We start from the raw sequence: 16,100 nt of genomic DNA, 5'->3' as shown, positions 1-16,100 counted from the left end.
ACATTACTGTGCTTTCTAAAAGAAAAGACAATATTCAACATTGGTGCCCCCAGTGACAGTCTGACTTTTAACCCTGTGCTAGACATGAATTCTTAACTTGAACTGTGATCCTATCAAATCTGTCATTTGCAATATTTTAGAAGAGATAAAACCAATTTGCCAAGTACATATTTGCATTTAATTAAAATTGTTTCCCCTCGAAGAAAAGTGCGGTAGGTAGGGTTGAGCAGCAGATCAGAACATTGCAGCTGGGGTGGCTCTGTGCGTATAGATTGGTGACGCCAGATTGTTTGCATAGCTGTACATGGGCAGCTCCATAGGACGCAGACACAGACAGTACATGGCAGTAGAACAACTGTGGGGAACAACGCATTAAAGTCAACGGGTTGCTTTGTAGTTCTAAAAAGTCCTTTGTTTTCAATCCATTCTGGGGGTCTTGGGGGTCCCTTCTATTGCAGCACGTGATGGGTGGTCTACAGTAAGATGTGACACAAGTAACTGAGGGTGTTTACATGGACCTGAACTTAAGACGTATACTGCTTGCTAGACAACCTCATTGCGAAATTCTGTTGATGCTGTTGGTAATTTTTAACAGAGCCTGGGGAAGGCACTGCATATGTTCTATATTTTAATTGTGTTTTAACGTTCTATGGCTCCCAAAAGTAAAACAATTACCAGAGGCACTGCATGCACCGCATCTATCCTCTGTTTACCTCCAGCGGAGCTGGTCCTGTTTGCGCAATTGCAATCTGGAACTTATGTATTGCGAACAAGTTGATCTGATGCCCGAGGGCAGAGCAGAGGCCTAGGACGGGAGAGGCAGAGGCAGGCGACAGTGGAGTAAAACCCTTCTCACTGCTTGAAGGAACAACTAAAACATGCCATGGAAATCATGATTGTTGCACAGTTCTGGGCTTACTGCCCAGTAAGGCCAAAGCAGCCTTTAATGCTTCTGATGTTGATGAAAGGAGTGCCCCTGAGTTGGGTAACAGCATCACATGCTGTTTATAGCACTATGTACTTATACCCTTAGACAGCACCCGACGTATAATGATGGTTGTCTGAATGTTCATGCGATTGCTACTGCGTAATAGCACCGGAACCTCCCTTCTGTAGACATGCCTTGGGGGGTTGAGGATGTTCAAGAAATTAAACATCTTGACTTTTGGACTCACTGTGCTTTGTCACCAGAAATCATAGGCAGTGTAGGTACTGCCTTACGTGTGGTTGTAGGTGCAAAATGTGACACCCTCACTGCCCACCTACCTTTCACTAACCCATAACCTCCAGAAAATCTAGTGCTCGGTTCTCGCACAGAGCTATGCTCGGTACTGCAAGAATGCCGCACAGTATCGCCTCATTGCCCAAGCAACAATTAGGAAGGGTTTAATCATCGATCCTAACTCCTTACAGAGGCCTTAGCTGGCACATAGACCTGCACTGTAGATAATAGAATCAATGTTTATACAATATCAGATACCAGGCGGGGAGTTTAAAGAATGAGGGAGCTTTTTCATCCTCTCAGGTTTGGGGAAAAAAGTCCATTAGATGAAGACGACAAAGACGACGAAGACTACACTTTCATAAAGTGATGCATAACACGTGTGCCAGGTAGCTGCAGGGAGGGCTGCAAAGAACTTGGCTCTGACCTTAGATTCATGAATTCTCTACAGTTTCTGAGACATTTAGCACACGACAGTAGAACTCGAGCTCAAGGAGGGACAGCTGGTTTGGGGCAGTCTCCTCTGGTTGATGGTCACTCACTATCCCAGACTCCTCTGGTTGTTAGTCAGTCTCTACCCCAGTCTCTTCTGTTTGATGGTTATTCACTATCCCAGACTCCTCTGCTTGGTGGCATCTTTTTCTTTGACCCATCTGGTTGGTAGTCACTTGTTACCCTAAACTCCTCTGGTTGGTGATAACTCACTACCCCAGACTCCTCTGCTTGGTGGCATCTTTCTCTTTGACCCCTCTGGTTGGTAGTCACTCGTTACCCTAAACTCCTCTGGTTCGTGATCACTCACTATCCCAGATTCCTCTGCTTGGTAGTTAATCTCTTACCTGGTCACTCTCTCACAGTCTCCTCTGGTGGGCGGTCACTTTCTATCCCAAACTTGTCTGACGGGTGGTCACTCTGTATCTCAAACTCCTCTGATTGGTAGTCACTCTCTATCCCAGTCTCCTCTGGTTGGTGGTCCCTGCTATCCCAGTCTCCTCTGGTTGGTGGTCCCTGGTATCCCAGTCTACTCTAGTTGGTAGTCACTCTCTCTCTCCTCTTCCTCTGATTGGTGGTCACTCGCTATCCCAGGCTCCTCTGGTTGGTGGTCACTCTTTATCCCAAACTCCTCTGATTGGTAGTCCCTCTTTTCCAGCCTCCTCTTGCCTGGTGGCCACGTTCTTTCCCAGACTCCTCTTGGTGGTGGGCACTCACTATCCCCTATATAACGGTTCCCACCAAACTTTAGCATCTATTTGCTTTTCATGCTCATGACGCTAGGGCCTGCTGCGGGCTGTGGCTACATTCGTAGAAAACACCTATTGCCACACACCAGTGGCAGCTGGTCTGTCCTACCCGGCTAATATAACTTGAAATTGCCATAGATAACGAAAGATAAAAAAACAATTACAGAGTATGGGCAAGTGTATGCAAAGTGATATACTTAAACATGTGTGGCCGAGTGAACACGCTAACTGACATGATATGGTAGGGAGTCCAAAGACACGAAATGCGCCCAGGCTCCCCCTCCCGCAGCTAGAACGCTGAGTATTAATATTAACACAAGGGAAATGAAACCAGTGTGGCACTGTGGCATGTATTAATAACACTTTAAAAACATTGCAGATGAGATCCGCCGCGCACATAGACACATATAAATGACAAACAAATGACCAGACATTCAGTGTAAGAAAAAAAGGGGTTTTGCATAAACCATTATTTTGTGTTGTAACTGCCACTTCGGCTACTCCCTGCAATCTTTTCAATTTACCGAAGTTATAGAAAACACAGTCTCTGGGGGAGCAGAACTGTTTGTTTACTTGTTTTTCTAAACCTTCTATATCCTATGTCTAGAATTTTTTTTAACATTTGCTGATGATTGCTGATAGGTTAATAACAACGTTATACCATATGGCAGCAATATTAACCATATGAATGATGCGGACAACACAGCGAATTATCTTTGAGTGGCGTTATTGTTGCCCAGCAGAAAGATAGCAGTTTTCTGGGATATCCTAGGTGTGGCTATCCGTTTCCCATCTTTGTTAGTGTCAGAGGAGAACAGTGAAGGACTTCTTCAGTGACCACTGTCCACGGACGGTGAAAATCTCAGGGTCTTGCTGAATATTGAAAATTACTGTAATTGGGGAAAAAAAAGGCGTCCTCGGGCTATCTGCTTTCTGTTCTACTTCTTACATGTTCTCCTTGAAACCATACAGGAGCATTTATGCTCTTCCCGAATAAAATAATTCAGATCATCATGGTGCTCCGAATCATACACAGACCTAAGCTGCGGGCTTTTCGACTATAAATGTGAGTCGTTAGTTCATCTCCTATATTGCTGGCCGGCGGCAAAGCTAGAGCGACAAATCTCCATAAGGCCGATCATGCACATTCACACATTGACGAGTTGTAATGAGACATTAAGACACTGCCCAAACACATATGTGCAATGGCTCCAGCCATTAGGATGGATTTGGGGCACTATCCGGGTTCGCTACCACATTGGTTCGCTCATTAAGGTTCTAGAGGAACGTCCTAATGTCTGAATAATGTAAAGTTGTCACACTATGTAAGGATGAGATCATTAAAAGTGACCTTCGCTGGGCTGAAAAGATAAGGATATAGCTGCAGGTTATGGCAGATACATTGGAGGTTAGTAACTATTATGTCGTCCAACCCAAAACCCATTCTAAGAAAAAATGTCCGAGCTAGGTTGAATCGCATTAAGGAAAAGGGATCTTTGGTTTTCAACCTTCAACTATTGAACATTGTAAAGTTTGAGAAACTAATTCTCCCTTTCCATATTTACATAGACTCTAAAACCCACAAATGCTAGCACTATTTTAAAACTTATAATAGGGTTACACCCACGTTCATGCACACCCGCTAGGAGTTTTATCATTAAAGAACTCAGAAGGGCTGTGCGGTTGGTTGTAGATACATTGCACAAAAGATCATATTGTACTAGATTGTCGATACTTTTTAACTCCACGGTGAAACATTTTAAAACCTATCTTTTAAAAATACAATACAAGATCAAGATTGCTAGGAATTCGATTTTTATTCCAGATGCAATGTATGGTTGTAACATGCTGTGGCTAGATTTTCAATGTTTCTAAACGATTTTGCACCTTGGGTATGTTTTTACATTGATTGTATTGATAAATATCTATTGCTAGCAGTAGTGTTCATCTAGTGGATGTTATGAATTGTGGTTTTATTGATAAACGGTGTCTCAAATGAACATTTCTTTGAACTGAAATGAACTCAATGAACATATCTGAACTTTGCACCTGTGTGTAATGTTTACAAATCGTTTTTTTTTTAAAGCTTTTACAAACTTCTTAATGTTTCTTTGATATTTTAAATCTTTGGTCAGTTTTTAGAAACACTTAAACTAAAGCAATTCGATTGCCATGTCTATTTATAACCTTTCAAGTATTTATCTTTTTGTAATGATTTTTTATGTAATGTGACGTTTCTTCTCCGTATGACGGAACCAGAATCAGCCTTCAGGAGAGCTTTAAAAACCTGGCTTTTCAACTGTACCTAGTCCTTCTATGTGCCTGTGCGTGAATCAGCTGCGCCAGGACACCTACATGGGACGTAGCCGTGCGCTCTATAAGCTTCTAAAATAAATAAATGAATTAATTAATTAATCAAGCATAATAAAAATATACTGTTTTCTGTTTATCGTACAGAAGGAACTTTGCTAATTCTCTGTGTGGAGAGGGGAGAGACCTTTTCCTGTTGGTTAGGGAGACCAGTAGAGCACCCGTGTGTTGGTGACAGCCTAAAGATCACGTTCAAGATGAAGACGTGAGTTGATGGCTCTTTTGAGGTAGAAGAGGAGGAAGTGTAAAATTCCGATGGAACAGACCGAATTTTTGGCTCTCCGCAAGGGGCTGCCGTAAAACGAGTTGCGTGAAGAAGCGTGGCCATTTCCTGCATTTGGAAATTCATGAATAGACTGAGTTTAGATCATGATGTCCAGTGCAGGTCCAGGGGGGCTGGATCCATGTCAGATGGGTAGGACATCTGAATAAGGTATAATTACATTGAATGACTCTCTACGGAGATCAGTTCAATAGTCATTGGCAATCTTCCATGAGGGAGCTCCATTGCAACCAGAGCCGTCTTCCGCTTGTGAGTAATTCTTGTCGCTGTTAGAGCACAAGCGGCTGCGTACAGGGTAACTCCAACAGACAAGTGCCATGCTCTTCCAAAGGCACCCACGCACTACTCCTCGCTGCTGGCGAATGGAGACTGACATGCCTCAGCCCTGACCCTTGGTCAGGATCAGGTTCTGCGCAAACTGGACAACCTGATGTGTTGTGACGGCTGGTGGAAGGATCCTCTGCGTCAGCAAGCAGCCTTCCCCGGTACCTCCTCCTATGAGCAGGGGACTCTCTCTCAGACGCAGGGCTCCATTACTGCTGCTGCAGCAAAGCGTCCTCCGCAGGAGGACACCGGAACCTCATGCGCCGAGGCGAGGGGTTCGACAGATGAGGCAGAACTGCGGAGTCCATCTGGAAGAGCTTAGCCTTCTCGTTTACACACACTGCAAAGCTGTGTATCAGGGCTTCCTATTTGTACTACACCAGATGTAACCAGGAATGCAACAGATCACGCAATACATAGGTCCTTGTGTACGTTGTGCGTAAGAGCAGTGATTATTATAAACAAGCCCTCGATTGTTACTGATACAGGGCTTAACAGACACCACAAATGGAATTGCTTATTGCCAGTTTAATATGACATATTATTGTTACACATCTTAACAGGGCCGGCTTTAGCGCTGGTGGCGCCCGGTGTGACAATCATTTATGTCGCCCCCTACGCTCCATGACTGCCCCTTTGGATTCTCTCATTACCACCAGGCAAAAGTGCCCCTCATCTCTCCAATCATAAGTTATTGTGAAACACAGCACCCCCCACCCCCAGGTCAGCGCCCCCTCCACAGGTCAGCGCCCAGTGCAGTCGCACCAGTGGCACTGCCCTAAAGCGGCCCTGCACCTTAGTAGTTGTAATGTTGTGAACCCTCAAAGCGTAACAGGCTGTGCTGTCTCCTCGGAGATTGGAGCCTGTGACCCCAAGATGTCTTCACTGGGTTCTTTTGTGCATGCAGACGCATATCCTACCTGCATGCGTGTGCAGAAAAATCATGCACGACACCTTACACTCAGCGTGCCTAGGGAAAAAAACACCCACCACCTGCATACAAAAAGACATACAAACCCCACTAGCTTACAGTTCCACACAAATGCACACGATAATGCACACTCAGTCCTTATTTTCACACAAGCACTCTTACACCACATACAAAATGGCGTCCATAGTGAGAATGTGCTATCGTGCCATAGTAATGGTAGCAAGCACTATATACAAAAGCCAATATAATGTACCCTACCAGCCCCGGCTCTAGGATTGGGGATCTGGGAGGGCCATGAAGCAGCATGGGTGGACCATGAAGATGAATGGAGCTGCCCTGCATCCTCCCGGTGTCTGAGAGCTAGCTCTGAGCATGTTGGATGGTCTTGCAGAGGGATGCGCTGCTCACTCAACCTACTGCGGGGTCATACTTTCGAGTTTGAACTCTATTTTTAGGGGTTTGTACTGAACTGCCTTGTTTTGCTTGCTCTCTCTGCCACATCCTTCTTTCTTTCCGCCTCACACTCTTTTCCCTCCACCTCCATCAGCACTAGACTTTCCTATTCCCAACCTCCACTCAGTCTTCATCACCCTCGCTGCCCTTCACTCTCTCCTCCCTTCTGTTCTACCACTCTCCTCTTAGCACTCCTTCTCTACCCCTCCACAATTTATCATTTGCTCATCACCCTTCTCTCTAATGACCTCCTCCTCTCATTATCCTCATCCTTAATCCGGCCCATACCTCACCCTTCCCTACTCCTCTCGCTCTACTCGCCTCTCATCCCTGTCTTAGCACCGGCCTACCAATCACCCAATTCCCATCATCCACTTTGCTCACCATTGTCCTGATCTGTCTTTCTCCATCATCCATCTTCATCTACCTCAAACGCCATGTTCATCGCCTTCTCTACATTATGACAAACCTCATTCTTCTATTCCTCGCTAATCTGCCGTTTCGGTCATATTTCGTCTCTTGCCTTCTGTTTACTACTTTACTCTTATTTCATTCACCTCTTTTCTTACCAGTCTTTTGTCTTATCCTTCTTGTTTTCCTTACCCTCATCTTTTTATCCTGACACTCTTCACTCTCTCCTCTAACTCTTTCTCATCTCTGCACACCATCACCATTTCCCGTTGTCAAGATTTTACACTTTTCGATTGCATTTGCTGCCCTAGAGAACCACGGTTATGAAAACTGTCAACCTGGATGTTCAGGACTTCTGACGAAAGGATCCCACCCCATCCACAGCTGCAAGTTAACAGATAGCTAATAACATTCGTTGTCTTAGTGGGTTATGTGCTCTACCTTACAAGATGCACCAGGAAATCTCAATTATTTGAAGCTCAGATAAGTTTTTTTATTTATCCAGATCATGGATATTTAGCAACTCAGAATTTGAATATTGACGACGAGACATGCATGTTTTTTACAACACCTTGTGTCCCACTCGTGTCAGAAATGAGAGAGGTGTGGCGCAGCATCCAGGGCGTCTGACTCCAGAGTGCGGGGCTGACAGTTCGATTCCCAGCGCCAGAGGCAGATCAGCTCAGCATCATGTGACTCCGGGCAATAGCTCACTTAATCTCCCCGACGGCCCCCAGCACCTTGAGACTCTTTGGGGTGATTAGTTTGTGTTTTGGAAATACCGGAGGTTTAGAAATGAGTAGCAGTATTTATGAAGCCACGGATTGTTGGAACGTCTTGTCACCAAGTGCATTAGACCGCTATATCATAGGTGTAGGGCCCAAGGGCTTACAGCAGTGCTATAATCCATTTCTATCTACTCATATCACATAAAGAGAGAATTTGTTGGGGTAGAAAAAACAAAGTAATTGGGGCTGCCCCAAAGTGTAGTGTCTGTGCCTTAAGCTCCTTCCAATCGTTTTAGAGACTCCGCTAGCACCACTGGAGATCGGAGTAGGCAGGACAGTGGCAGTACGTGTTGCCGGTGCTCCACACAAGGGTTACTGCTCTGTGTATAATGGGGATTTGCAATGCTCCTGCCCGTGCTGTATCTGTGTTGTTAGTGAAACTCGGCAAAAGCCTTTTCACTTACAAAATGGCAAAAGGTGTGGCATTGGCAGCTGTGTTTCACATAGTATCACAAATTAAGAATAGTGTCACAGTAGGAGGAAAATAAAACAAACCACTACTGAGATGTAAATTGATTGTGTGTACATTTTCAGTTACTTTTCCGGCAATGGCAAAATCAGTGTTTCTGCCATACGTAGGCCTACTGGCATTATCTGGCATGCGAGGACCAAGTTATGTGGCAGGTTTCACTAAATTATGTTTCAAGAACAGGCAAATTATGCAGTTTGAGGTGGCACATTTTGTAACCATATTACTTCATCATTTTGTCATTTTAACACGTTAACACTGTCTGGGCAAATGTATCCCGCCATTAGTACCAGTTTGACAGCCAAGAACAGCAATAGACAACTTAGAGGTGACCAAACAACTTTTGCAAAGGGTCTTTGCAAATGTGGCAGCAACACGTGTTGCTGTGTTTTTAGTACCTTTTAATCTGTTTGAGCTAGAAACTATTTTTTTCCCTAGAAACTGCAGATAATGTAGCAGCAATGGATTATGTGGTACATGTGCCAAATTCATAATAACGTGGAAAACGGTGTGGCTGTAGAATTGCATGATTCCAGCGGCCTGGCAATGGGTCAGCTCTTAAGTCCAGTGTAATAGAAGCTTGAGGGCCTCTTTTAATACAATGGGAGTGTCACAGGTACCCTTGCTTTTCACGTGCATGATAACAACCACCATTTCCACGGGCTTCCCACCTCTCTGAAAGTTAAACAATTAAACCAGAAAGCAGGGCTGCGGGCCTCATGAATCATTAAAGGAAAACATATGTTTTTCTGCTTGTTAATGAGCCACGGAGCTACCTTGGTGGGTATCTCATGCTGAAACTGGGCCTGTAACCTACACAACACCTGAACTCTTGAGAGAAGTCAGAGTTTGTGTCTGCCATTTTAAACCAAGCAGGGTAATTAGTTACAGGATCCAGTGAAATCAAGCAATTACTTTTGTAAACCTTTTCCTATTCCACACTACTAATTACCGTCACACAATAAGCAAGATATAGCAAAAGGATGCGGCATCCTTTGGCAATAGAATTGGTTTGCGCCGTTCTCTCTTCGAAAACCTTCATTCGTGCGCAGTTCTCTCAATATCAGCAGCAGCCGGAACTCGGAAAGGGGCCGTGCCGTTATCCTAAGCAGCACGTTCCAACCGTGGAGATTGGCTGTTACACCTGTCAGTCGGGTACCACGGTGGCTGTCTGCCCGACCCCCTGTGATTGGTTGGGGGCTACGCACCGCTGGCGTGACCCAGACCTGCAGGCAGGCAGGCGTCTCCTAGTCTTTGGCGGGCTAGGACCCCCTGTTTAATGTTCATGTGCCGTGTTATCTATCAGTCACTTTTAAACTGTTTCCGAACCTTCGAAGCCACTTGTGCTGTCAGAGAAACATGAGAAAATCACACAGTGCACCAAATATCCACTCAGGAAATTACCCTGGCAGCATGCGATGTGAAGCCATGCGAGAGGCGCATCCACTGAGCACCTCGACAGGTACCAATTTAAAATATGGCAAAAAATCAAGCTGCAAGATTGACTTTTTTTGGAGGAAAAAGTCATTTTCGTTTAAGGTCTCTGAAGTGGATTCTTATTACACAAAGAAAGGAAAAAAAGGCTGGGGCAGCTCTAGCAAACGTGCATTCCCTTATATCTGAGCTCTCCATGTTCAATAAGCTTCTGGAAATTCACTTGGTCTGACTCTCGCAGGTCCAGGGTCCATTTATGTTCATTTGATGGCCACAAAAGCAACAAGTGCTAGGAGGTCACAGAGTTTGCAAGACATGACTGTGTCCAGAATCGCTGTTTATGTCACGTGTGTCTTGTATGGGAAGCGTTTGATGTTGTGTGCAAAGGGTGAAGATGAACCCTGCTTGAGTTTCAGTGAACTTGCTTCAGTGGGAGAAGTGTGGTCATTTCCAAAGAAGGTGAGATGAAAGAAGGGTGGTTGATCTTTGCCAGAGACATGCACAGCTCTAGCTGTGGTATGTGGGACAAAAAGTATAGGGAAAGAGTTTTGCTCAAATCGTATTTTGACCACTCGTCACTACAACCAAGAGTGCTAAAATCACAGAGGGCTGGGTTGGTAGGGAAGGATGGTGTATGTCGTGAATATCACCAGGTTGGAAAGTGACAATGTTTGGAGGGTTGGCAGAGCATCATCGACAATCAGGCCGGTTACCAAGGCAGCAGGAATGGAAACAGCCAAATGGTAATTTAGGAAAGGGGGCAAGAGTCACATTTTCACAGATATCTGAATAGAGAAGTGCTCCTCAATTTTCCAAATGTGTAGAGGAAGTGAGTTTGGTAGCTTTGTAAATTCTATAGTGAAATATGATCCCTTTCTTCTGCTGGATCTTGGAGTGAAGAACCTGCCTGCACTGAAACAGCTCTTCTTCTGGTACAGACATTTTGGTCCAAATCTGGAGTGTGGCCTGTGATATGAAGGGACTTAACTGAGACTCGGGGCCACTGGCAACTAATGATGGGTTTCGAAGGGTGGTGGTAGGCGGCCCCAAGGTGGTAAGTGGATTTAAGTCTTGCAGCATAATGTTCAGTCCGCTGAAGTCCGTGCAGGACAAGTAGTGGGGTGGCATAGTAGAGTCCACTGGTGCAGCAACGGAACAAGAGCACAAAAGGCGTGGTGGCTTTAACCATGCCTTTTGTGATGCATCCAAAGACAGTGAACATTGATCAGAGGCATCATATAATGAGGAAGATAATTAAAAAACTAAATTACCCGGTGGCACCAAGTTGTACTATATAATGCAGGAGGACGCTGATGCTTACAAGGATTCCAATGGTGGCGGTATAGGGCCCAACTTGGTGGGTCATGTAGCGGGTTAGTCTGATGTAAGGTTTTAATTTTTCGCTGTTAGATGATTCTTGGTCATGCAGTTCTTGAAGCAAGATATCGCCGCCATAAGGTGTAAATCATGGTTGACAGACTGTTCAAATCTGATGACGGTGTTTGTCATCTGCTCAACTGTAGCAGGTAAGACCAAATGAGTGGTTCATGGAAGGATAGGGGCTTAGAAAGAGATCAAAATGATTGGACAGTAGTGGAGCCTCAAGAGGCATGGAGATGAACAGGTTGGGTAGAACAGAAATGAGGAGACAGGCGGCTACACTGAGTGTTATCTGAACGCATAGTAACACGCCAGCACAGGGCCTTATCCTGTATGCCCATTTTTTGCATAGTGAAAGAGTAGAGTAGGCTCATTGGATGTAGCGTAACATGTCCTCTTTCACGGCTAGACCCAAAAGAATGAAAGCAGCATTTGTAGTACCATGCGGTTGTGGTTTGAGATAATCCCAGGTGGTAAAACCGTAGGTCATCAGACACCTGTTAGGTTAGGTGAAGAATCAAATGATCAGCAACATGGTCAAGGGTGGTCAAACTCTGCCTGGCACAGAGTGGTAAAGGCTGCAAGACTGGCTGCTGAATGTTGTGGTGGTAAAATAGAGGAATGAAGATGTTTACTGTCTAAAGTAGACATTTTCCCAGGCAGTTATGATCTCAGGTGCTGAGCTTATTCTCATACTGGTCAGCGAGGGCATCGCAGAGTTGCTTCATGTAGGGACGTGCCCTCTGCACAAGATGTGCTACAGAACTCTGATATTATCATGAATACTTACATGAATGTGCCGAAGGGCAAGACATCTGGAGCAGTGACGTGTTAACATTGTTAAAGATGTCTACCAGTTTTCTGGATGACAAAACACTGGCACACCACATTACACATTTAAAAAGGGCCTGCTATCCAATAATGCTCTGGGGTTCGTATGGAATGTTTGTTGCAACGCTTAACAAAAATCTGACTTCCACAATCTAGACTTCTAGATACTCTAAACTATATCTAACCACCTCAAAACAGGGCACCTTGAAGTTTTCTCCCCATCTTCAGGGGAAGTACAGCAAGTTCTTTATTGCTAACATTTATCAACCATGGTCGCCATCCACATATAAAATTGAAACAGTCATCCCCTAAATGTCCTAGTCTATCGTGCCTCAAGCGACTTGGACTAAGAACTCTGACATAGAGTTTACGACCCTGAGTCTTACTGGACACAACAGCTACTGCAACCTAGCGTCAATATACCAAGTACAGATGCTCATATTGCGGTTAATTGTTTTGTTTGCTCTGTAACAGCGAGAGATCCATTACAAAGATCTGCTGCAGTGTTCCATACCACAGTTATTTCCACAATTCAATATGTTGTTAAGTCACACTTCTCTTTTTATAATTCTAGTGGATACCTTTTTTCAAGCTAATTGCTTCATATCTGTTTCTGATAAGATGGGAGGCATCAAGTTGCAACCTGCTTTGACCACCAAGCATCCTCTCCATTCCAACCTCTTCCACTGAGGAGAGATCTCTTTCTTGAAAGCTACACTTTGGCCTTTACAACCTAAACACCATAGGTAAAGGACGTGAACCAAGTTGTACATAATGCTGAGTCATCTCTTATAACATTCTCAGTACAGGTGGCAGAACTTTGGACCTCTTTGCCAGCCGAGACACAAAATATACACGCCATCTAACATCCAGGTAGAAAGTGGAAACTTGGCTGTTCCTGGGATAGCTCAAAAAAGAATATCACTCAAGATCAGAAGAGAACACTCTTCCCAAGAGTAGCAAAAGTCAGAGGAACACCACAATTGGGCTCTGCTGGGGCAACTGTGATTAGTGCAGGTTGCAAACAAGCATTTACAACACAATAGGTCTCGCAATGACATTATTTTGAGCTATTGACATTGTAAATGACATTGTTTTTTGGTTTTGTTTTTCTTTTGTAAAACATAAATAAAATGCAGTGTGATTCAAAATGGCAATAGCTAAAATATTTGTAAATGCAAAACCCATTGCATTTACACTTGTGTGGAGAGAAGGCTCATGCAGGGGGTGGAAGAGAAGGGAGACTCCGAATGGGTCATGATCCTGGCAGTGTCTGCCATGATCACCATAGTGGTCACCATTGTGCTGTCTTTGCTGCAACCCATATAGGGCAGGTCGTGGAGGTAAGGAGAGGCTGCCCCCCTTATCATTTCACAAAGCAACCCTGCAATACAATCGGGTCATCATAATGCACAGATCATGTGGTTATGCATCCTGGACTCGTGCAGCCCCAGAAGCAGCCTGAATCTTGACCCTCCCCAACCTGGGTACCACCCGAGCTAGCACCCCCTAACTCCCCCCGCCCCCATACACACACACACACCTTCCTACAGCCCGAGCCCCGCCACTTCCCAGGCATATTCTCCCCGGACAGCCTTACAGAAACATGCATCTGAAGCCAGCCAGCCCCCATCCCTCTCAACACCCCGAGCACGTACCCTTCCCACTAGCTTATTTATTTACGCAGTTTTGTATAGTACCGACATTACCCGAAGGTGTTAGAGCGCTTACAACATTAGCAGCGCCTTACAAACGAATATTAAGTTACACCAGCACTATAGGCGACCCAACCCCACCATGCCCACCACACGAGATATGATTCCAGTAGATTACATTTATTTACTACATCTCTCGACTGAAGCCCAAGTCATAACCTTGTAGCTATGCATCTAAATGTCTACAGTAAGGTGTGTCTACAACAGTTGCTTGTCAACCAGTTCATGGATGACAATGTTAACTGCTGTCCTACGTTTTGTCACCTGCAGACTCGTGCTGCTCGCTCACACCACCGTATTTGTCCTCCTTGACATTTCTTCGAGCACTATTTCTTGCAGCCCTCCCGTGGCCATGAACACCAGAAGAATGCACGCGCCTATGGTCTCCGCAGGTATAAGCAAATGTGTGAAGACCCTGCTTGCTCAGTTTAAAGCAGAAACATGAGGTGGGAACCAAGTTATAGTGAATTATACCAGGCTGTATATAGGGAAAACACGGCCTATGGAATATAAATTGGACCATCTACCAAACTGTATGAGATAAACAGTTGTACAAAAACAGAAAAAACAGTAATCACACAATTTAGGTTTATGCTTGGTTAAAACTAACAAATGTCACCTACGTTTACAGAGTTACGCCAGATTCTTTGCCACTGTAAACTCTGTAAAGCTGCATGCAAACTGTGCTTGCATTCAAATGAAAAAAACTAAAATCTGCATCACTGAAACAAACCACTGCCAGGGATCGGAGTGTATCAACTTTTCGGCAGGAGACAGCGCTTGCATCCGAATTAAAAGCAACTTTCTGAACTACCGGTTTCATGCGGACTTCCAGTGGGCTCTAACTTCAGCAACCCCTGGACCTGCTACTTTCTTTGTGTCTGAAAGCTGAGGGCGGAGTCAACCCGCACCGTTATTGGAAGAAAAGAGGCAAGACGTACAGACACGGAGGCGGCAGCGCACCTTGTCACAAGGAGCCGGTGTAGAGATAGTAACGCTTCTCTTACCCTTGGTGTGCAGGGACAGTAGAATCGGCAGGGACACATGGAGCTGCCAGCTGGGCTCCTCCAGCCAGCCCACCGTGGCGGCGGCACGGTGCAGCGCTGCTTGCATCCCCGGGCTCGCCTGCTGCTGCTCCTGGGTCCTTTCCTCTCACTTCATGTGGCGGTGCCTCGAGACGCCTGGGAGGAGAATGCAAATCACACGGCTGTTACTGCGGGGCTCTGCCAACCGGGGAAGGGGATCCCACCGGCGCACCTCGTAGGGAGGAGCACCACTCGGCTCCCGGGCTGGCTCGCCTCTGGAGGCAGAGCACGGCATTGTAAACACTTGGAAGCATTTACCCTCGCACCGGCTCTTTAACCCCTTCCTAACTGCAAGCGGCGCATGCACAGGCTGGGCAAGGGCACTAGGCTAGTTTTACACACAAATGCTATGTCCAGTTGTAGGCCGCATCAAAGGCGCACGGACTTAAAATATATTATCAAAATTTAGTGCGACTATGCAAACAAATAACACATTAAATAGTATTCTCTGCCATTTATGATGGAAACCTAAGTGCAGGCCCTAGCTCCACTTCACAAGTAATACGTGCTACATACAGCTCAAGGTGCACTCTACTAGTACAACAACAAGTTTTAAGCATCGCTCACCACTTCCCGGCTCTGCGCAAGCCGGCAGTCCGATACTTGCAACACCTCGGTTCCAGAAGCAGCGGCTCAGATAAACGCGTCGAAGTAAAAAAAAAAAGCTGTCGGAAACATGATACGGCAGTACACGCCTTCTAAAGATAAGAAATTGCTTCACGACAGCCGTGAAGCAGACGACCCAGTCCGGATGGGCCGGACGAAAAGGAGAAAGGGCGGTAACGAAAAAGCATCCTTTTCAATGAGAAGCCAGCGTTTAGCATAAACGCTGACGCGACCCAATGAAAATGATGGGCGGGGCTTCAAGTCCCCTTCTGAAATCTCCTCATACACAATATGTCTCGCAGAGCGAGCAACGCATATGCGCTGCAATGCTAGGCGAGACCTAAAAAGGGGATGCTCAAGCATCACAATTATCACAAGAATGTATCCAATTCGACTCTACCAAGCCCAGCTGTTATCAGTGCAGGATAGATGACAGTGTGGAAAAAATGTCTCCAGTACACCAGAGTGGACTCTAAAATGGGAGTTTGTAATCAATACATGCGGAATGACAATCATATTCTCCCTACTGTTCTGATGAAACACATCCAGCCAAGTTG

General features: G+C 45.4%; 1 protein-coding gene across 4 annotated transcripts in view; it reads left to right on the top strand.

Annotated features, from left to right (window-relative positions):
* PLXNA4 (plexin A4) overlaps window positions 1–16,100 on the top strand; it is a 1,024,340-nt gene that overhangs the window by 88,127 nt on the left and 920,113 nt on the right. The window lies entirely within an intron of this gene.

This window comes from Triturus cristatus, chromosome 4_1 (assembly GCF_964204655.1).
Source record: "Triturus cristatus chromosome 4_1, aTriCri1.1, whole genome shotgun sequence".
Classification (NCBI taxonomy): Eukaryota; Metazoa; Chordata; class Amphibia; order Caudata; family Salamandridae; genus Triturus; species Triturus cristatus.
Note: the sequence above shows the minus strand (reverse complement) of the source record. Positions and strands in the feature narration are given on the sequence as shown.